The 22673-nt window shown below is 36.7% G+C and overlaps 1 protein-coding gene and 1 long non-coding RNA gene across 2 annotated transcripts in view; one reads left to right on the forward strand and one right to left on the reverse strand.

The window, feature by feature from the left end:
* Positions 1 to 22673, reverse strand: part of LRP1B (LDL receptor related protein 1B) — a 1866249-nt gene that overhangs the window by 744199 nt on the left and 1099377 nt on the right. The gene's annotated exons all lie outside the window — the stretch shown is intronic.
* Positions 1339 to 21543, forward strand: LOC122240908. Its single transcript, XR_006220698.1, has 4 exons — positions 1339 to 1398; positions 1599 to 1709; positions 20136 to 20246; positions 21448 to 21543. It is a non-coding gene; the product is annotated as an uncharacterized LOC122240908 (long non-coding RNA).

Raw genomic sequence — 22673 nt, forward strand, 5'->3', positions numbered from 1 at the left:
GTGTTTTTAATTTTTAAGTTTGTTTATTTATTTTGAGGACAGAGAGAGAACATATCCCAAGCAGGCTCTGCACTGTCAGCAAAGAGCCCTACAATGGTCTCAAATTGAGATCATGACCCGAGCTGAAACCAGGAGTCAGTCACTTAACAAATTGAGTCACCCAGGTGCCCCTATGTTGTTCCCCATTTTACAATAAAAAAAAAAGAATCATTCTTCAATCGCTCTTAACTTTGTGTAATCACCTTAGTTACTATTTAAAAGTAATGATAGCCAAAGTAAAGAACCTATTCAGTAAAAGTTTGTTGTACAGCTTCCATTTAGCCAGGCACTAAGGATCTGTTAATGAGTGAAACTAAAACCTCTGACATCTTTTTTTTAATGTTTATGTATTTATTTTGAGAGAGAGAATTGGTGCATGAGCAGGGGAAGGGCTGAAAGAGAGGAGAGAGAGAGAATCCCAAGCAGGTTCTGTGCTATCAGCGCAGAGCCCGACACGGGGCTTGATCTCACCAATGTGAGAGTATGACCTGAGCCAAAATCAAGAGTTGGACCCTTAACCAACTGAGCCACCCATGTGACCCAAACCTCTGATATCTTGAAGCTTATGTTTTTGCAGCAAGGCAACACACAAGCAAAATATGTCTAAGATAATTACTAAAAGTAACCTAAGAAAAAGGATAAGGGAATCCCTTTGGGCCAGGAATATGTATAGATAATGGGTTTAGATAGGGTGACCAGAAAAGGCTAAGTGAGGAGGTAATCTATAAACACAGACTTCTGAGAGGTACAGGAGAGACACATAGGGACACCTGGTGGAACAGCATTGCAGACACAAGTAACTACTACATATGTAAGTGCCCTGTGGTGGTACCACACCCAGGGTGTTCAATTTTTTTCTCTATGAATTTAAAAGTCCTTAGGTGGAAGATTCTTCAGGTAGTTACATGTAAAAGGCTCATGAACAGTAGAGATAAATGAGCCCTTGATATGACTTGTGCTTATTTCCAGGGTCTTATCTGGGGGTATTGGGAGAGGCAGTCCTCAAGGGATCTTGAGTGTCCCTGAACTTTCTTGCTGAATGTGCTGAATTTAAGGCTTCTTTGTCTTCTCACACTGAACATTTTCTAAAGCTAGTCACTTAGGCAACTAAATCAAGGAAAGTACACGGTTACAACTGAATAACTGTTTACTCTACAAAGCAGAGAAACTAGGGAACTTTCTGTTTGGAACAAAATTGGCTCTTTGCTCTAAAGGTACTGATCACCAGGCCATGGGACTCTCAACTATGTCACAATTCACTGCTTGCTCAGCACCCATGTGGGGTCATCACTTCACCCTGTGAGACCTGGGGACAGGGAAGAGTGCCACTATACTTACGCTCATGCTGTCTGCTATGCTGTAATTAACTAAAGTCTCATTTTTTTAAGTTTATATTTTTGACACTTATACGATGGTGCCAGGTTGACTCCCTGTCATCCTCCATGACAGGGTTTCTCAAACTGGCACTGATGACAATCTAGACATAATTCTTTGTCATGAGGGACTGTCCTGCGCATTGCATGACATTTAGCACACCAGCTTCTCTCTACTAATTCCAGGAGCACCTCCCTCCCCAGTTGTGACAACCAACAATGATTCCAGATATTACCAAACGTCCTGTGGAAGACACAATTACTCTTGCTCTACACGGTTGAAGTTTTACCTTTAAAGTGAGTGATATTTCTCAAACTCTTTCTAATCCATTTCAATTTCCCAAAATATGAATTTCCTGCCATTAAACAAAGAGTTCTTTGTAATTTTTTTTTGGCAAAATTTACTAAGAATACTAAATTAGGTATCTATACCTAGTAGAGTACAGCTGTATGATTAGTTATTTTGCAGTAAATATAAACGACTATAATTTTTTCAAATATGTAGTTTCAGACTGGCTTACATTTTATTGGAATTCCATACATGTAAAATAAAGAGAGAAAAGCTAATTTTTTCATGGTTAATCACAGTGACAAATATTTGGAAGTATTCGTCTCAGAATGGTTTATTTCCCATGTATATCTCTAGATATCTTTTTCATCTGTAAAAAGGGTACTTGTTTAAACTTGAAATAATAGCTATATTTTACAATTTTAAATTACTCTTTGTGGGACAAGTTACAAAAACCCTAATAGCTAAAACATCAAGGTAACTCTGACTCAAAATATGCACATTCTTCTTTGATGTACAATAAAGCTTTATCAAAATTCATTTTGGTAACAGAGATAAAAGTGTTAATTCTGGTGCCAGGAACACACTGAGATCCTTGGGAGGCAGATGTGTACAAATCAAAGAAGAAAACAGATGTGCATTAAAATATTTCATATAGCTATCAGACTGTCCCCACACATTAAATATGCTAATGCCACTGCAATATATTCATGCAAGTTATCTAAATATTGCACATTACACTAGATGACAGCTAATTTGTTGTTTTGTATATAAAAAACTGAGAGCTGAAATGCATAATTTGATGAGAACTTTGATTCTTCCATTTACATAAGAATAGTGAAGGAAAAAAAAGTTAATAGATACAGAGAAAAGATGTTTAAGAGAAAAAGAAAGAGAAAAGAGAATAGATGTGTAAGGAAGGTATGAAGTAGTCATCATTCCTGTTTCTTTTTGGAGAAAGAGGGACAGGCAAAAAACATGTAACAGTTTCCTATTCTAGTTTATGAGTCTAGTATAAAAGTGGTCTGGGATAGAGATACCATAAGCTTGTTTCCATTGTAAATCTAGGAAATAAATGTAAATTCTGTTCAACAATAAAATATTTACAAGAGCTTATGGTTATTTTTTACCTTATTTTAGTCATGTATGAAACCTTCATTTTCAAGATATTTTCCAATATATTGTTTCCAAGACACTGTCTGACTTGGTCACTGGTGTATCTCCAGGACTTAGAACATTGCCTATCTATAACATGATCTCAACAAATACTGCTTGTCTGGGTGGATATATAAATGAATGGCTCACCATCACCTCATGAATAATTCCAATTTTCGTCCCATTGATATAGAAGACCATCCACAATTATCTGCCTCTAACCTCCTTTATAAGCCCTGTGATCCAAGCATCTGTGCTAGATTATACTCCTTTTACCTAATTGATGTGCTGTTTTGGGGAGAAAATGGGCTTTGATGTCAGAGAAAAAAGGGCATCTTTACTTTCGAGCTCGATTTCATTTTAGCCTTTATAAGAATTTTTATGACTTCCCTTTATTAGCTTTTGAGAAGGTCAAATAAAATAACACATAAGGTTCATATGAAAATAGGTTTTAATAATAGTTAGCAATGTTAGCTCATTTCCCACTCCCATATACATATTTTACTTTCCCATTTGTGTGCATATTTATTTTCCATTTCCTCTCTTTTTTCATCTTTCTAATTCCTTTCCATCTTGCAAGGCCATAGGAATATTCTCTTTGCTACACAAATGTTTTCTTTCTCTCTGCAAAATTCACCTGTCCTCTGAACTCCCTTAGTACTATATTTGTATCTCATTCCTAACACGTATCACTTACTGTCCTGTTAAGTTTACTGAACTATGGACATGCTATCTTTTCCAGTTGTATCTGTAGAATATGAGTGCAGGTAGAAATATAATTTGTGCTTAAAACCCCTAGTAGACATTGGTAATAAAGGGGTAGTAAATATTTCTAAAATGAAAAAAAAATAATGAATGAAAGTAAGTAATATTCTTTCTGGGTAAAGGAAAGAAGAAACATAATTGGAGATGTGTGGGTAGCCTATTCATTCCAGAATTCTAGTGAGAGTACTCTCCTATTGTTTCAATATGATATCATCCCAGTATTTTCATATACTGCTGAATACCTAGAAGAAATATCATATCCTTAGTTTGACTACTAGATCCTTAAAAATACTCATATTTGCATTATGGAAAACATTTTTATAGATAACACCTACAAATCAAACAAATCACAGAAAAAAAAAAATCACACAGACATATATACCCAGATTTTCACATGGAGACATATCACTTAATCAGGCTAAAAATTTCACATCTCAGTGTTTGACATATGCCATCACTACTCTAAGAGGCATCAAAAGCAAATTTTGCAAACTTTTAATTTAAATAAATATGCTAAATGAAAATTTTTACTACTTGAAAAGTATTATTCAATATAAAAAGTCAATAAAAATATTTTCCTTCCTTGTCACTGTAATGTTGAATGTGTTACAAAATTTGGAATATCAGTAGCCTACAGATAGGTAAATTATATTAAATAAAGCATAATTCATACTCTGCTACTATAGAGCAGTATCTCTTAATTCAAACGGTAAGGGGTTCCGGGTAACTGGATGGCTCAATGGGTTAAGTGTCGACTCTTGGCTTCTGCTCAGGTCATGATATCATGGTTGGTTCATTAGTTCAAGCCCCACATCAATCTCTGTGCTAACAGCATGGAGCCTCCCTGGGATTCTCTGTACCACCACCACCCCCCCCCCCCCGCCCTTCCCCTGCTCAAGAGTGCATGGTTTCTCTCTCTCTCTCTCTCTCTCTCTCTCTCTCTCTCTCTCTCTCTCTCAAAAATAAATAAATAAAGATGGAAACAACCATAACCGCAAAGAGTAAGGGGGGAAATCTCTGCAATTGAATAGAAAATTTATTATAAATGTTACAATAAATGTTCTAATATATCAAGAACATTTTAAAGAGCTGTTTAATAAGAAACAGATTGCCTTTCTACAATTAATTTGCTTACAGTTTGAAATAATTATGTGATAAATACATCCTTCTGGATCACAGATGATATTTTCTAAAAACCATGCCGCATTTCAAAAGGGCTTTTTTTTTTTTCTATCTCATCTGGTTTATAGCCCCCAGAATTCCTGGCAAAACAGTGAAATATCTACCAGGAAAGATGCTTTCTTCTTCATATATTTACATGCTGAAGTTGATCTGAATTTCACAATTCTTCCAGAACATTATTACTGCAGAACTTACTTAATTTTTTTGAGAGGGAGTGTGTGGGTGCACAAGTGGGGAGGGGCAGAGAGAGGACCTTCAGCAGACTCCAGACTGCTGAGAAAGTCTCCACTCCTAGCGTCAGCAGAGAAAGACTCCACTCCTAGCGCTGAGGCCCATTCACAGGACTCATCTCATGCCTGATATGACCTGAGATGAAATTAAGAGTCTGTCACTTAACTGACTGAGCCACCCACATGCCACAGAATTTATGCATTTTACAAATGATGGTCCAACATACCAAAGAGTGGAAAGAGTGTAAGAATATAAATTGGAACTTGGGGATATTGATTAAAATTCTATGCTAACTATCCATTAGACATTGGGCAAATGACACCGCCTCTCTGAACCCATGTGTCTTCCCATGCAAAATTAGAGAATCCTATGCATATATTATACCTACCATGTACTAAGTACCTTGCAAAAACATGATGGCTCCTGATTCTAAAAGCAAATGACAACAATTATTATTCCTACCTCACATATGTAGTTGACAAAACTTTGGAAAGGTTACATAATTTGTCCGAGGTTACACAGCTAATAAAGTATGGAGCAGAATTCAAACTCAGACACTTTGACACTACTCCTGCACCTGCTCATGTAAACTCTACAGTGTGTTATTATGATCTTCAAGGACATGTTCATTTCCAAATTTCTATAACTGTTTGTAATCATCTCCAAACTAAACAAATTTAATGAAGGGAGGTATTATGGCATGTTAGAAAAAGTATGGCAGTTGGGAGTTCAGCGTCAGAGAAACAGGTCCAAATCCTAACATATAACATAACTAATTGAGTTATAAGAGAATATTCCTTAACTCCTAAGACCAAGCTTCCTAACTCATGTAAAAAACACAAATTCTCCTACTTTCAAGGTTAAGTTTAAAGATCCAGAATAACTTAGGAGGGATGCTCAGAAGATGGCGGATTAGGAGGATGCTGGGCTCACCTCGCCCTGCTCATCACATAGATTCCACCCACATTGGCCTAAATAACCCAGAAAACCACCAGAAGACTAGCAGAACTGATTCTCTGGAGACAAGCATAGACAAAAGGCCCATGAAAGAAGATAGGAAGGGCAGAGAGGTGGTGTGTGCCACACGGACTGGCAGGAGGGAGCCAGAGCAATGGCGGGGCAGCCCGCTGGGCATGGCAGAGCCCCCGGAATCTGGCTTGCAAAAGTGGAGGGGCCGCACTCCATGAGTTCTGCCATGGGGATTTAACATCTGGAATGCTAAAAGTCAACAGCTCTGCTCTCAGAGAGCGGGAAGGGCAAGAGGATGCCAGGAGGAAGAGTAGTTGAGTCCTGGAAGGACAGAGCTCCAAGGAGGAACAAAGGTGCTGGCAAGCACCATCTCCCTCTCCCATCCCCCAGCTAAAATTCCAAAGTGAACCAGTTCCTGTCACCAAACTTACTTGCACCACGCAAACACCGAACACTGTGCTTCTGTGGATCCATCCCTCCAACAGGTCTGCCTCCCTCCTGGTGCTGCAGGGCCCCTCCTGCAGGGGACCACTGATGGCAAAGTGATCTAAGTCTGCCCTTCTCGCCCCTGTGCACATTGCGAATCCACCCCTGCACCCTCACTAATACACCAGATCCCATCAAAGAAGCACCACAAGCTTGGCAGTGTGCAAACAGCCCACACAGGGGCCATACCACTCCACTCTGCCCCTGGGAGAGGAGAAGATAAGGTACACACCAGTCTCACTGTGGACCCAATGTTGGCCTGGGGGCAGACATCAGGTCTGACTGTGGCCCTGCCCACCAACACAAGTTTCTCCCAACAGCACAGGGGAAGTACCCTGCAGTTTGGAGATACCACTGGGACTACCCAAAATGACAAAACAGAATAATTCTCCTCAAAAGAAACTCCAGGAAGTAGTGACAGCCAACAAGTTGATCAAAAACGATTTAAGCAATATAACAGAACAAGAATTTAGAATAATAGTCATAAAACTAATCCCTGGGCTTGAAAAAAGCATAGAGGAGGGCAGAGAATCTATTGTTACAGAGATCAAGGAACTAAGAAATAGTCATGAGGACCTAAAAAACATGAGGTACAAAATAAGAAGGAGGCGGACACAGCACGGATAGAAAAGGCAGAGGAGAGAATAGGTGAATTAAAAGATAAAATTATGGAAAAAAGAGGAAGCTGAGAAAAAGAGAGATAAAAAAATCCAGGAGTATGAGGGAAGAATTAGAGAACTAAGTGATGCAATCAAACAGAACAATATCCATATAACAGGATTTCCAGAAGAGGAAGAGAGAGAGAAAGGGGCTGAAGGTGTACTTGAACAAGTCATAGCTGAGAAATTCCCTGATTTGGGGAAGGAAAAACGCATTGAAATCCAAGAGGCACAGAGAACTCCCTTCAAACGTAACTGGAATCGATCTTCTACACAACATATCATAGTGAAACTGGCAAAATACAAGGATAAAGAGAAAATTCTGAAAGCAGCTAGGGATAAATAGGCTCTAACCTACAAAGGGAGACCAACAAGACTAGTGGCAGACCTATCTAATGAAAACAGGCAGGCCAGAAAGGAATGGCAGGAAATCTTCAATGTGATGAACAGAAAAAATATGCAGCTGAGAATCCTTTATCCAGCAAGTCTATCATTCAGAATAGAAGAAGAGATAAACATTTTCACAAACAAAAACTGAGGGAATCCATCACCACTAAATCAGCCCTACAAGAAATCCTAAGGGAACTCTGTGAGTGAAATGTTAGAAGGACCACAAAGTACTAGAGACATCACTACAAGCATGAAACCTACAGACATCACAATGACTCTAAACCCATATCTTTCAATAATAACACTGGATGTAAATGGACTAACCAAAAGACATAGGGTATCAGAATGGATTAAAAAAAACAAGACCCTTTTCTTTGCTGCCTATAAGAGACTCATTTTAGACCTGAGGATACCTTCAGATTGAGAGGGGATGGAGAACTATCCATCATGCTACTGGAAGTCAAAAGAAAGCTGGAATAGCCATACATATATCAGACAAACTAGACTTTAAATTAACGGCTGTAAAAGGGGGGCACCTGAGTGGCTCAGTTAGTTGAGTGTCCGACTTTGGCACAGGTCATGATCTCACAGCTCGAGAGTTCGAGCCCTGTGTCAGTCTCTGTGCTGACAGCTTGGAGCATGGAGCCTGATTCGGATTCTGTGTCTCACTCTCTCTCTGCCCCTAACCCACTAGCATTCTGTCTCTGTCTCTCTCAAAAATAAATAAACATTAAGAAAAAAAAAATTAAAAAGCTGTAAAAAGACATGAAGAAGGGCAATATATAGTAGTTACAGAGTCTATCCATCAGGAAGAACTAACAATTTTAAATGTCTATGCAACGAAAATATGACCCCCCAAATATATAAAACAATTAATCACAAACATAAGCAACCTTATTGGTAAGAATGTGGTAATTGCAGGGGGCTTTAATTCCCTACTTACACCAATGGATAAAGAAACAAAGGCCCTGAATGATATGTTGGATCAGATGGACTTGACAGATATAGTTAGAACTCTGCATCCCAAAGCAACAGAATATACTTTCTTCTTGAGTGCACATGGAATATTCTCCAAGATAGATCACATACTGGGTCACATACAGCCCTTCATAAGTATACAAGAATTGAGATCATACCATGCACACTTTCAGACCACAATGCTTTGTATGAAACTTGAAACTGACCACAGGAAAAAGTCTGGAAAACCTCCAAAAGCATGAAGGTTAAAGAACACCCTAATAAAGGATGAATGGGCCAACAAGGCAATTAGAGAAGAAATCAAAAAATATATGGAAACAAATGAAAATGAAAATAAAACACTCCAAACGCTTTGGGATGCAGCGAAGGCAGTCCTGAGAGGAAAATGCATTGTAATCCAGGCCTATCTCAAGAAACAGGAAAAATCCAAATACAAAATCTAACAGCACACCTCAAGGAAATAGAAGCAGAACAGCAAAGACACCCCAAACCCAGCAAAAAAAGAGAAATAATAAAAGAGCAGAAATAAACAATATAGAATCTGCAAAAATTGTAGGGCAGATCAATGAAACCAAGAGCTGGGTTTTTGAAAAAATAAACAAAATTGATAAACCTCTAGCCAGGCTTCTCAAAAAGAAAACGGAGATGAACCAATAAGATAAAATCATCAAGGAAAATGGAGTTATTACAACCATTGCCTCAGAAATACAAGCAATTATCAGGGAATACTATGAAAAATTATATGCCAACACACTGGACAACCTGGAAGAAATGGACAAATTCCTAAACACCCACACACTTCCAGAACTCAAACAGGAATAAATAGAAAATTTGAAAAGACCCATAACCAGTGAAGAAATTGAATCAGTTATCAAAAATTTCCCAACAAATAAAACTCTAAGACCAGATGGCTTCCCTGGGGAATTCTACCAGACATTTAAAGCAGAGATAATGCCTATCCTTCTCAAGCTGTTCCAAAAAATAGAAAGGGAAGGAAAACTTCCAGACTCATTCTATGAAGCCAGCATTACTTTGATTCCCAAACCAGACAGAGACCCAGCAAAAAAAAAAGAGAACTACAGGCCAATATTCCTGATGAATAAGAATGCAAAAACTCTCAAAAGATACTAGAAAATAGAATTCAATAGCGTATGAAAAGAATTATTCACCATAATCAAGTGGGATTCATTCCTGGACTGCAGGGCTGGTTCAATATTCGCAAATCAATCAACGTGATGCATCACATTAATAAAAGAAAAAATAAAGAACCATATGATCCTGTCAATTGATGCAGAAAAATCATTTGACAAAATTCAGCATCTTTAATTAGTAAAAACCATCGAGAAAGTTGGGACAGAAGGAACGTATTTAAACATCATAAAGGCCATTTATGAAAAGCCCACAGCTAACATCATCCTCAATGGGGAAAAACTGAGAGCTTTCCCCCTGAGATCAGGAACAAGACAGGGATGTCCACTCTCATCACTGTTGTTTAACATAGTGTTAGAAGTTCTAGCAATAGCAATCAGATAACAAAAGGAAATCAAAGGCATCAAAATTGGCCAAGAGGAAGTCAAGCTTTCACTTTTTGCAGATGATATGATATTATACATGGAAAACCTGACAGACTCCACCAAAGGTCTGCTAGAACTGATACATGAATTCAGCAAAGTAGCAGTATACAAAATTAATGTACAGAAATCAGCTGAATTCTTATACACCGATAATGAAGCAACAGAAAGACAAAGAAAGAAACTGATCCCATTCACAATTGCACCAAGAATCATAAAATACCTAGGAACAAACCTAACCAAAGAAGTAAAAGATCTGTATGCTGACGACTATAGAAACCTTATCAAAGAAATTGAAGAAGATACAAAGAACTGGAAAAACATTCTGCGCTCATGAATTGGAAAAATAAATACTGTTAAAATTTCAATAGTACCCAAAGCAATCTACACATTCAATGCAGTCCCAGTCAAAATTGCACCAGCATTCTCCTCAAAGCTACAACAAGAAATCCTAAAATTTGTATGGAACCACAAAAGGCCCCAAATAACAAAAGTAATTTTGAAGAAGAAGACCAAAGCAGGAGGCATCACAATCCCAGACGTTAGCCTCTACTACAAAGCTGTAATCATCAAGACAGCATGGTATTGGCACAAAAACAGACACATAGACCAATGGAATAGAATAGAAATCCCAGAAATAGACCCACAAAAGTATGGCCAACTAATCTTTGACAAAGCAGGAAAGAATATCCAATGGAAAAAGACAGTCTCTTTAACACATGGTGCTGGGAGAACTGGACAGCAACATGCAGAACAATGAAACTAGACCACTTTCTTACACCATTCACAAAAATAAACTCAAAATGGATGAAGGATCTGAATGTGAGACAGAAAACCTTCAAAACCCTAGAAAGAAAGCAGGAAAAAACCTCTCTGACCTCAGCCGCAGCAATTTCTTACATGACACACCTCCAAAGGCAAGGGAATTCAAAGCAAAAAGAAACTATTGGGACCTCATGAAGACAAAAAGCTTCTGCACTGCAAAGGAAACAATCAATAAAACTAAAAGGCAATCGATGGAATGGGAAAAGATATTTGCAAATGACATATCGGACAAAGGGCTAGTATCCAAACTCTATAAAGAACTCACCAAACTCCACACGCCAAAAACAAATAATCCTGTGAAGAAATAGGCAGAAGACATGTAGACACTTCTCTAAAGAAGACAACCAGATGGCCAACAGGCACATAAAAAGATGCTCATTGTCACTCCTCATCAGGGAAATACAAATCAAAACCACACTCAGTTATCACCTCACACCAGACAGAGTGGCTAAAATGAGCAAATCAGGAGACTATATATGCTGGAGAGGATGTGGAGAAACGGGGACCCTCTTGTACGGTTAGTTGGAATGCAAACTGGTGCAGCCACTCTGGAAAAAAGTATGGAGGTTCTTCAAAAAATTAAAAATAGATCTACCCTATGACCCAGTAATAGCACTGCCAGGAATTTACCAAGGGATACAGGAGTGCTGATACATAGGGGCACTTGTACCCCAATGTTTATAGCAGCACTTTCAACAATAGCCAAATTATGGAAAGAGCCTCAATGTCCATCAACTGATGAATGGATAAAGAAGTTGTGGTTTATATATACAATGGAATACTACTTGGCAATGAGAAAGAATGAAATATGGCCTTTTGTAGCAATGTGGATGGAACTGTAGAATGTTATGCTAAGTGAAATAAGTCATACAGAGAAAGACAGACACCATATATTTTTTTTCTCTTATATGGATCCTGAGAAACTTGACAGAAGACCATGGGGAGGGGCAGGGAAAAAAAGTTAGAGAGGGAGGGAGCCAAACCATAAGAGACTCTTAAAAACTGAGAAGAAACTGAGGGTTGATGGGGGGTGAGGGGGAGAAGGGAAAGTGGGTGATGGGCATTGAGGAGGGCACCTTTTGGGATCAATACTAGGTGTTGCATGGAAACCAGTTTGAAAATAAATTTCATATTAAAAGGATCCAGAATAATTTACAATGAAATGTCTGGAACATATTAGGAGTTTAAGTAAATGCTACTATTATAATACAATAAATATTTTCACAATCAGATCACATTTAAATTGGTTTAAAATATTAAGTACTGAAACTACAGATTTTGTCAAAATAATCATTAACATGGGAGGCTATATATGGCATATATATATGTATATATGTATATATACATATATATATTAAAAGAAATAAAAATAATAAAATATTTGGCAAATTTCAGAATTGAAGACCACTACTTTGCTATCTGAAATTGAGAATTTCGATCATTTTAATTCTCTACTTACTACTTTAAATGTATGAGTCAGTATTCTACCTTGAAACTTTTTAAAAGGTAATTATGAGATAAATTTTTATTTTAACTGTATAATCCTTGAAGCAGTCTCAATGTGAAATACTATATAGGACTTGCGAAAACAATATGTTTAGGTAAAGAAATTAGTCCTGAAACTATTTTTTAAATAACTGATTAAGTCATAACTGAAGTAGATGGATGTTTATGGAGGTATAAGAAGAAAAGTTTATAGCACAACTAGACAACAATAAAACATACATTTGGTTAGAAAAAAAATCCCTCATGTAATATAAAAGGAAAAAAATTCAATGGTATGAAATTTGGGGGAATTACTTAGTAGGCAAAGAGCAAACTAAACTAGAACAACATCCATCTAAGAGAAAGATGAACAGTTAGGGCTGTTTTTGTTTGTTTTTATCCATGGTTGAAGAGACTAACTTACATTAACGTGAACAAAAGTAATCATTATTTCACTAGTTGTATTGAAACTCCTCTTGTTTTAAATCCACTCACCCATAACTGTATTTATTTTGTGATATTTGCTTTCTTTTAAAATAGAAAAATTTGGTCTAGTGCCATCAAGAGACCTAGATGGGGGTGTGGGGACAGCAATGAAGGCAGGGTGTATTGCAGTAACACCATGTTCATGCATTCTCTGTCCCATGCTGGGCATTTCAGTACTGGGCTTCTGTCAGGCAAGAAGAGAGAGTGAAACATCTGTCTCAGACGGACTGTCTGAGACTCCCTGTAGGGAGACAATGGGTATGAAAACTCCTCTCTGCCAAGAAGCAGGAATGTGCATTGCCTTTTTGCACAAGAAGAAACTATGCCTGGTTTTTATGGAAATAGTGGACACTTACAGATGCCTCAGGCAGTGAGACACATTGAGAACACGTTTTTTTAAATTTCTAGGTTGACTTATTTATTTTGAGACAGACTGAGACAGCATGAGCGAGGAAAGGGGCAAACAGAGCGAGAAATCTAAGCAGGCTCCACACTGCCAGCGCACAGCCTGATGGGGCTGCAATTCATGAAACCCTGAGATCATGACCTGAGCCGAAACCAAGAGTTAGGTGGACGTTTAACCAACCAAGCCACTCAGGTGCCCCAGAACAGTTTTTAAAATGACATTTTGGGGGCACCTGGGTGGCTCAGTCGGTTAAGTGTCCAACTTCGGCTCAGGTCATGATCTTGTGGTTCACGAGTTCGAGCCCACGTTGGGCTCTGTGCTGACAGCTTGGAGCCTGGAGACTGCTTCAGATTCTGTGTCTCCCTCTCTCTCTGACCCTCCCCCCATTTATGCTCTGTCTCTGTCTCAAAAATAAATAAACATTAAAAAAAATTAAAAAAAATAAAATGACCTTTTGGGGATACCTCAATGGCTTAGTTGGTTAGGTCTCTGACTTTGGCTCACGTTATAATCTCGCAGTTTGCCAGTTAAAGCCCCTCCAGATCTCCCCCTCTGTCAGCACCATCCCCCTTGTTCTCTTTCTCTGTCATATATAAAATCAACATTTTAAATATTATTAAAAAATTAAAATTAGGGTTTGTGTGTCAAATGTAATGTTTACTATTTTTGTAACTTTATTCATTTTGAAAGAGGGATCAGGGGATGGATAGAGAGAAGGGAGAGAGAGAGAGAGAGAGAGAGAGAGAGAGAGAGAGAGAGAGAGAGAGAAAGAGAGAGAGAGAGAGAGAGAGAGAGAGAATCCCAAGCAGACTCCACACTGTCAGTGTAGAGTCCAACGCAGAGGCAGAACCCAGGAACCTTGAGATCATGACCTGAGCTGAAATCAAGAGTCCAATGCTTAATCAATCCATCCAATGCTGAGTACTCCCTCTCCTGGCACCCCATGTAACATTTACCTTTTTAAACATTAAATTATTTTGCCAAAAAAGGGAAGATATGAATGCATTTCATGTTGTACATACTTTATAAGTACAGTCATATGTGAGTAAAATAATTCACATGGCCCTCCCTAAAGATAGTCACTATAAAGTTTTCTCATCTTTCTTAAAAAATTAATATATTCATATAAATAGGATTAGTCTGCCTGCAGAAAAGTATTTTCAACTCACTTTGTTTACTTATCAGTTTATCTTAGAGTTTGTTCATTTAAGGATATATTTCTACTTCATGCATTTTAACCACTACTTACTATCATTCATAGCAAAAATACATCATACCTCTTTTGGTGAACATCTATGTTATTTCCAATTTTATTGTTATTACAGGTAATGTACATTTTTATGCATGTGTACACATTACTTGGATAAATAACTGATCATGGGATTGTTGGGCTTAATATTACAAGTAATTTGATTTTCATAGATATTACCAAATAATACTTCAAAGCCACTGTAACAATTTACATTTTACCCAATAGTGTAGAAAATATTTTATTTTCTTATTATGTCATTAATATTACCTATTATCAGTCTTTTAATTTTTATTCTTATACAAGTGGAAAAGTCATATATTATTGTGCTAATTTAGATTTTCATGATTAGTATAATGTTGAGCATCTCTCTATGTGCCTAATTAGGAAATTTGTATTCTTTTATGAATTACCTTGACTAATTTTTTTTCTGACGTTGTTTTTATTCAGTAAAATAATCACTTTTCTGATATATATGCTCTAAAGACTTCTGCTTAGTTTATTTTCTGTATTCACTTGCTTATCATGTCCCTTGTCATAAAAAATAAAATATTTTTACACAGCTTCTATTGATATATTATTTAATATATATAAGCTTATACATAAGCTTATATATATTGATTTATATAGCTTACACATATACATAAACTTGATTTATAAGCTTATACATATTGATTTAATAAATAAATTTAATTATATATATATTTATAAATATATTACATTTATTTAATAGTTTCTGGGTTTTATGTCTTAAAAAATGTTCCATACCCCAAAACCATAAAATATTTTTTTCCTAAATTTTAAATTTTTTGTGCTCTTTAAGCTTTATTTTCGTATGCTTTGGAGGTAGAACTCTTTTTTTTTCCCCCCATAAATGAGTAGACACAACCCAACCCCTTCTTTGTGTGTGCTTTTTAGGGGTATAATTAATGCCAGGGGCGATGGATTGACCTGGAACCACTGTTTTTAATTCACGTAATTACTAAACTGCTTTAAACATTGCCTTAAGGCTTTTTTCATCTCTTTTGGTTTTTAAGACCATAGCGTTCTCCTTTTCAACTCTTATATTTGAAGTTTATACCTGTGATGTTTTAGGCTATGGTTCCTTGCTCTCTGGTCAATATAGTCCAATCTGCATTCTAGCTAGAAATTTCTCATTATTTCTAATCACTCATGAATACCTTTCAATTTTTCATTGCTGTTATCAATTTCTTTTGTTAATATTTTCCATTGCTTTTTATGAATATAGAGGGCAAAGTCTGGCTTAATTTTCTGCTTGCTCCTTTGACTCATTTGTAATATGACAGATGCATTCAACTAGAATGCAAATCCTTTAAGAATGGCAATCATAATTCTAGATGAATACCTTGCCTGCTATCTAGCAGATCTTTGGTAATTAAATAATGTTTAATGTAGATAAATGAATGGAAATCTGGCCAATAATAAGAATCAGATTTTCAGATAGCCTTTAATCATATCATCCTGTACCATCTTTTTAATAAAAGATTTTTAAGTTTAATTATTTACTTTGAGAGAAAGAGAGCACATACGCGCACACACACAAGTGGGGGGGGGGAGGCAGAGAGAGAATCCCAAGCAGAGCCTGATGCGGGGATTGATCCTACAACCGTGAGATCATGACCTTAGTCAAAATCAAGAGTTGGTTACTTAGCTGAAAGAGCCACCCAGGCACCCCAACATATTTTTTTCCTGATAACATAATGTTTTAAGCTATTTTTTCCTTTTTGCAACGTGTAAACTCCCATCAATACTTTTAGTATATATATTTTTTATGGTTAAAAAGAAATACAAAATGAGCTTACTGAAAGTTAAAACACAAATCTTTTTGCATCAAGTGAATTTTTGTGTGTGTGTAAACTGTGAATGTTTAAAAATATCACAAGGCATTCACATGTATTCATAAGTAGTAGTCAGTATTTTTAAGAATTACTTCTAATGCTAAGGTAAAGAGAGACAAAGCAGTTTTTAAAAATATTTCAGTCTTGCTCTTAAAATTCCCATTTGCATTAATGAATTATAGACATGTAGAATTGGCCTTTGTTGAGGATGAAGAAAGCTACAAAAGAATATTGAAACACAACAATAAGTGAAAGTCCAATAATCTACAAGATCATAACTTTCCTCGGGTCCAAATAAAAGCTGAGATCCCAAGGCAACAAAATGAAAAATCCAGAGTGATAGGCCTCTTTCAGGAAAAAATGAGACCAATGAAGTGTCATACCATTGGCAAAGCATAGGAGGAAAAGCAAAGTGCCATAAAAATAGAATTTTAAGAAAGCCAAAATGGTAAAGAATTGTTAAAACTAAGTTTGGTTTAAAGGGAAAATTTAGAATCCCTGGGAAACTGGCACAAGAAATTTCTTTCACTGAATTCATGAAAAATATTGAAGGCATAGCAGGAAACCTGAGAGAAATCCTTATGTGTCTCACATATATGAAACCCACTCTATCCCCTAGATTTTTCTCTCATAAAAAGAAATTCCTTAAACCACTGGGGATGGGGAGAGAGACTTTCCCACTCCTAGAAGCAGGACAAAAGTTCTACTGACTGTGAAGGGTATATAGAAACAAAAACCACCTGCCATTAGAAAGGGGGAAGGAAAGCTTTCCTTCCTCAAATGTAAAGTGAGTTATCAAGATTAGGTGCCCTTGGGGCGCCTGGGTGGCTCAGTCGGTTAAGTGGCCAACTTCAGCTCAGGTCATGATCTCAAGGTCTGTGAGTTCCAGCCCTTGGATGGGCTCTGTGCTGACAGCTCAGAGCCTGGAGCCTGTTTTAGATTCTGTGTCTCCCTCTCTCTGACCCTCCCCCGTTCATGCTCTGTCTCAAAAATAAATAAACGTTAAAAAAAATTAAAAAAAAAAGATTAGCTGCCCTTGAGGGAGGGGTAGAAGCCAAAGCCACAGGGAACCTGAAGGAGGAGTCATACCACCCTTGGTCCTACCATAACTTTGCTACTCACAACAAGCAACACTAGTCTTGGAGAAAGGTAAGAATCTCTACTGCCACAGGTCCAAAGCACAGGTACACTGATGTTGATGGAACAGGAGAAACAAAGCTATTTGCCCCTGGAAGCAAAGCTGTTTCCTCCTAGATACAAAAACAAAACAAAACAACAACCAAATAAACAAACAAAACCCAGACAAACAAACAACACAGGTGTTTGCCATTCTGGGGCTGTAGCAGAACATCATCTCCAGGCCAAGCGTTCCCACAGCACATGGTGGACACTGGCTGCTAAGGGAGAAGAGGCACATGAAGACTCACCTCAAAACCCCAGATACCTAAGACCAAAACTGAACCAAGAAAATGGAGAACCCCTCTTCCACGCCCCAGGAGTTTCTCACTTAGTAACATATCACAATAATCTCACTGAGGGAAAGGTGAGAGTGCAGACAAAGGCATTAAGGCAGCTGAGAATGGAGTATTAAAAGCTGAGGAATGAGCAGGCATACTCAAATCTCCATATAAAGCACAAGGTAGTATCAACCCATCACTGGAGAGATATGAAAGTTTACCAAAGGTAACTAACTATAATAAGAACAAAATCCATACATACACCTAACTCACTGAGATAAAATGACCAACAGAAGGGGTACAGCTATCAATAGAATCCGACCTGAAGATAACCTTGATGTGTAAACCTTCAAAATAAAACTATGAGTTATCAATATCTACCTCAATAGTTCAAATGAAAAGACTGATAATACTGTGCATTGGTGAAAAGGCAGAAAAACTGGAACTCTCACACTTGATGTTGGGAAAGCAAAATTACCCAGCCACATTGAAAAATAGTTAGGACAGACTGAACAGTTTACACTTTAGTAGTTTCTTATAAAGTTATACAAGATCTTGTCATATTACCAGGCAATCCACTTGTATAAACAAAAACACATGTCTACACAGTGTACTATACACAAGTGTTTATAATAGCTTTCTTCATAACTGACTAAACTTGAAACAACCCAAATGAACCTCAACTGGTAAACGCATAAAAATTTTGGGGTACATCCATACAGCATAATATAACCTAACAAAAAATTTAATAGATATATTCAACAACATGGAGAAATCTCAAAAGCATTATCTAAGAGATGAAAGCCAAACTCAATAGCTATTCACTATATGATCATTTTTTTTCTGACATTTAAGAAAACATAAAACTACAGAAAAAAAAAAAACAGAGCAGAATAGAAATTAGACTATTAGTTTTTAGGAATGTGAGGGAACATTGTGGGGAGATGGAAATATTCTAATTTGATTGTGGTGATGATTATTCATCTGGATACACTGAACTACTCCCTTAAAAAAAGTTGAATTTTGGGGGCGTCTGGGTGTCTCAATCAGTTAAGCATCTTGCCTTCGACCTAGGTCATGATCTCACGGCTCATGAGTTCAAGTCCTGTGTCAGAATCTATGCTGATGGCTCAGAGCCTGGAGCCTGTTTCAGATTCTGTGTCTCCCTCTCTCAGCCCCTTCCCCATTCACACACTGTCTGTCTCTCTCTCTCTCTCGCAAATATAACTAAACATTAAAAAAATGTTTAAAAAGGTTAATTTTACTGTATGCAAATTATGATGCAATAAAGATGATTTTTAAAAATAAAGTTATAAAAATGGCTAGAGTTTATCAGAAGAAAAATACAGAGGTTCAGAATAAAATTTGTAGCCATTTTTAGATAGACCAAAAGAATATCATTTAATTCAACCATTTTTGTTAGGAAAAGGAGAAAGAGAAAAAGATCCATTACCTAAAGATTTTTGTCTATATGATACCAAATAACTAATGTGAGTCACATTTAATCTAATATTTTTGACTCTAAATATATTTGAATATATCTGGTAATGCTCATCATCAAACTAATCAGTGGTAAAGAGGGTATAGAATATATATACTCATGGCTAGGTACTCTAGTTTTGTTCACTTCACAAATCATGACTGTGGTATCCAAAAGTGACATAATTTTCTCTTTGGCATAACGTAAAATAGTATATGCAATGGAAATTATTTATTAACAACAGTTCTATGACTTGCAATACACAGCAAATAAGAAATGTTTTCATTTATCTGGAGAGCCAGTGCTGTCTATGACTGGAAATAATTTTAATGTCTATGTATTTTGTGATTCTAGAGAATTTGGACAGAAAATTAACTCAGATGATATTTATTGTTCAATGGCCAGAAATATAACATTTTAGAAATCATGCCACACCTAGTACTGCTTACACTTAAAAATATAAATGATAAGCAAAAGTGCCATTTGAGATGTTACAATTGGAAAAAAATGATGAGAGGTGAAGAGGTGCTCTTGTACCTCTTGTCTAGGGAAAGTGTTGTCTTGGAACCTCTCAAGAGCTTTTATTCTTATTTTTAAACACTTTTTTAATTTGAAAAGACATAATTCTAAGCCTTGCAAAATGCTTAAAGTGTTTCAAATAAAAAGAACAAAAGTGATATTAAAATAAAATAATGAAAAAAAGAACTAGGAGCATAAAGGTGAGTGAAAATATTATTTGTTATCACCTGTATGTTTAAATGAAGTTTTAAAACAGTCTTACTATTGTTTTTTATTCCCCAGGTGTCATTTGGACAACTGCCTAATGACTATTAGAACATCGGCAATTTGGTTGCAAAATTAGGAGCAATAGTAACTCACTGTGACATTTGTAATGGGATGTTAAAATTAAAGGTTGGAATATGAGCCAAAATGATGAAAAAAATCAAAGCAAGTGTGAGAAAAAAAAAAAACAGTTTTCATATTTTACAAAGAACTATATCAGAACTGTTTCCACAGCTCTTGGGGACCTCAACAGGATGAATGGTGTAAAGGGAAGACAATGTAAAGGGAAGAGAACTTTGGAGAGGCTGCTTTTCTGTAATTCTCTAGTCCTGGCCCTTCAATCTCCCAAGGCTATAGGAAAGAGAGATTGAAGGAATGCCCTTCACCTCAACTCTAGTGATGGAGCTTCCATGTGACTTTTTTAATGTTTGTTTGTTTATTTATTTATTTATTTATTTATTCATTCATTCATATATTTATTTATTGAGAGAGAGAGAAAGAGAATGAGAATGAGAAGAACGGGGGTTGAGGGGGCAGGCAGAGACAGAGAGGGAGAGGGAGAATCCCAAGCAGGCTCCATACCTAGTGTGGAGCCCGATTTGGGGCTTGATCTCATGAAATAGGAGATCATGACCTGAACCAAAATCAATAGTCATACACTCAACCAACTGAGCCATGCAGGCACCCCTGAGAGATCTTTGAATTGAGTTCTCAATTGTCAGTTTTCCCAAATGCACATAACTCATGCCTGAGAAAGTTTTATATCTGAAAAAGCTAAGTGGTGGTTGATTTGCACTATATCTGTGTTCCCAGAGTTTACCAGGGCAGATGTTTTTCAGATTATTGTGTAGACCACACAGGAGAGAATGTTGGCATAGGAATGTCTTCTGTCCAGTACAACGTAGCTCAGCTGGGTACAAGGACTCAAACAGTAACAAAATGGATATGAACTGGATATTCAGAATGCAAAGTCACAAGCATAAAATCTCATACACTTTGTCCAAGGGAAATTAAATTAGATCTAACAGAAAACTCCCCAAAATCTTGCACATGCACAGACACAAACATACAGACACACATACCTAAACTCCTCAAGAGAGTAAATTTTAAAGACTTGTCATGCTCATAGAGAGGTCAGTTTACAACGGGATTAATTCAAATAAGACCCTTGCTATCTCTGTATCACTGTACCCCTTTCACCAGTACCCACCAATGTTAAGCAATGAGTCAGCACTGGTAGTTGACCAACAAGTTGGGATGGGTAGCAGGGAAAATAAATGCATGGCAGAGAAAGATAAGGAACCAAATATGTCCTCCTTTCCTTTTCCAGGCTTCTAGCCAGAAGACAACACAAGTTTTCAAGTTTTGCTGTGGAAAGTTCTGCCAATAAGAGACTTATGCTACAAAATAAATTTTCAAGACCAAATGGGAGACAAAAATAAAGTTATGCTTTAGATAGGTCAGAGCCACATTTTTGATATATTGGTTACACAGACAATGGCTATTACCATTCCCCTAAAATCCTCTCAAAATGGAGAGTGTCATGGTAACTTGTTCAGCTTGCATCATGGATATTATCTTTCCCCACAATTTGAGCTAGCATTTCCTAATCTAAGAACTTAAAGTCATGTCAGCCAAATATGATTTGTCAAACTTGTCTTTTACTCAGAAATCTGTATTAACCTAAGCAACATTACAATTATAGTCAATGTTCACAATAGTAGCCCTAGGTTAATAAAGGATTCCCAAGTGATTTCTTAAGTAACAAATAAAAATCACATAATGCTAAGAATAATTAAGAAACTGGGTAGAATGCATTTCTTTATTTTAATTTATCATGAAAACTGGAAATTTAGTTAAAATGTGCAAAAAATTATACTCATCAGAATATCTATTGATATAATGGTTATATTTGTAATAATACTCTAATATATTTTGGAGATTACCAAGTATTTTCGCATTCTCTGTTTTGATCTTACCAGCAATTTAGAATTTACAAGATAAGACATGTATTTATAGAAGTTCTAGAGCTATCTCAGCTATTATGTATATGCATGTATTTGTGGTTCATTGTATGCATGCATTTGCAGCACAAGTAGCACACATTTGTCCATGCTTATGCCTAGGTATATATGCCTATGTTGGGTGGAAATAAATAAGGGGAAATATATCTTTGTGTTCACCAAAATTCATTAGCCACATGGCCAATTACATTTTTTTAATGACAACGTACTTTGGAATCCAGATTTCAAGCTACTCCTATTCATGTCAACTTTTCACAGAAGACATATATATTCGCTTAGAGGTTTTTTTTTTTCCCCAAATATCTCATATACTCTATGAGAAACATAAAAAAATATGAGAAATATATGTTTGCAAATTAACTATGAAACTGAGCCCATATTTTCGGACTCAAATCTCCACTGAATTCTGGAAACAAAAACATCTTATTGACAGACAATGGGAGTTAGTACGTGCTAACAGGCTATAACCTTGCTACTCAGTGGGGCAATATCTATTAGAATCTCAGGAATTGCAAATGCTCACAAATCTCTT

The sequence above is a fragment of the Panthera tigris genome, chromosome C1 (genome assembly GCF_018350195.1).
Source record: "Panthera tigris isolate Pti1 chromosome C1, P.tigris_Pti1_mat1.1, whole genome shotgun sequence".
In the NCBI taxonomy this organism is placed as follows: Eukaryota; Metazoa; Chordata; class Mammalia; order Carnivora; family Felidae; genus Panthera; species Panthera tigris.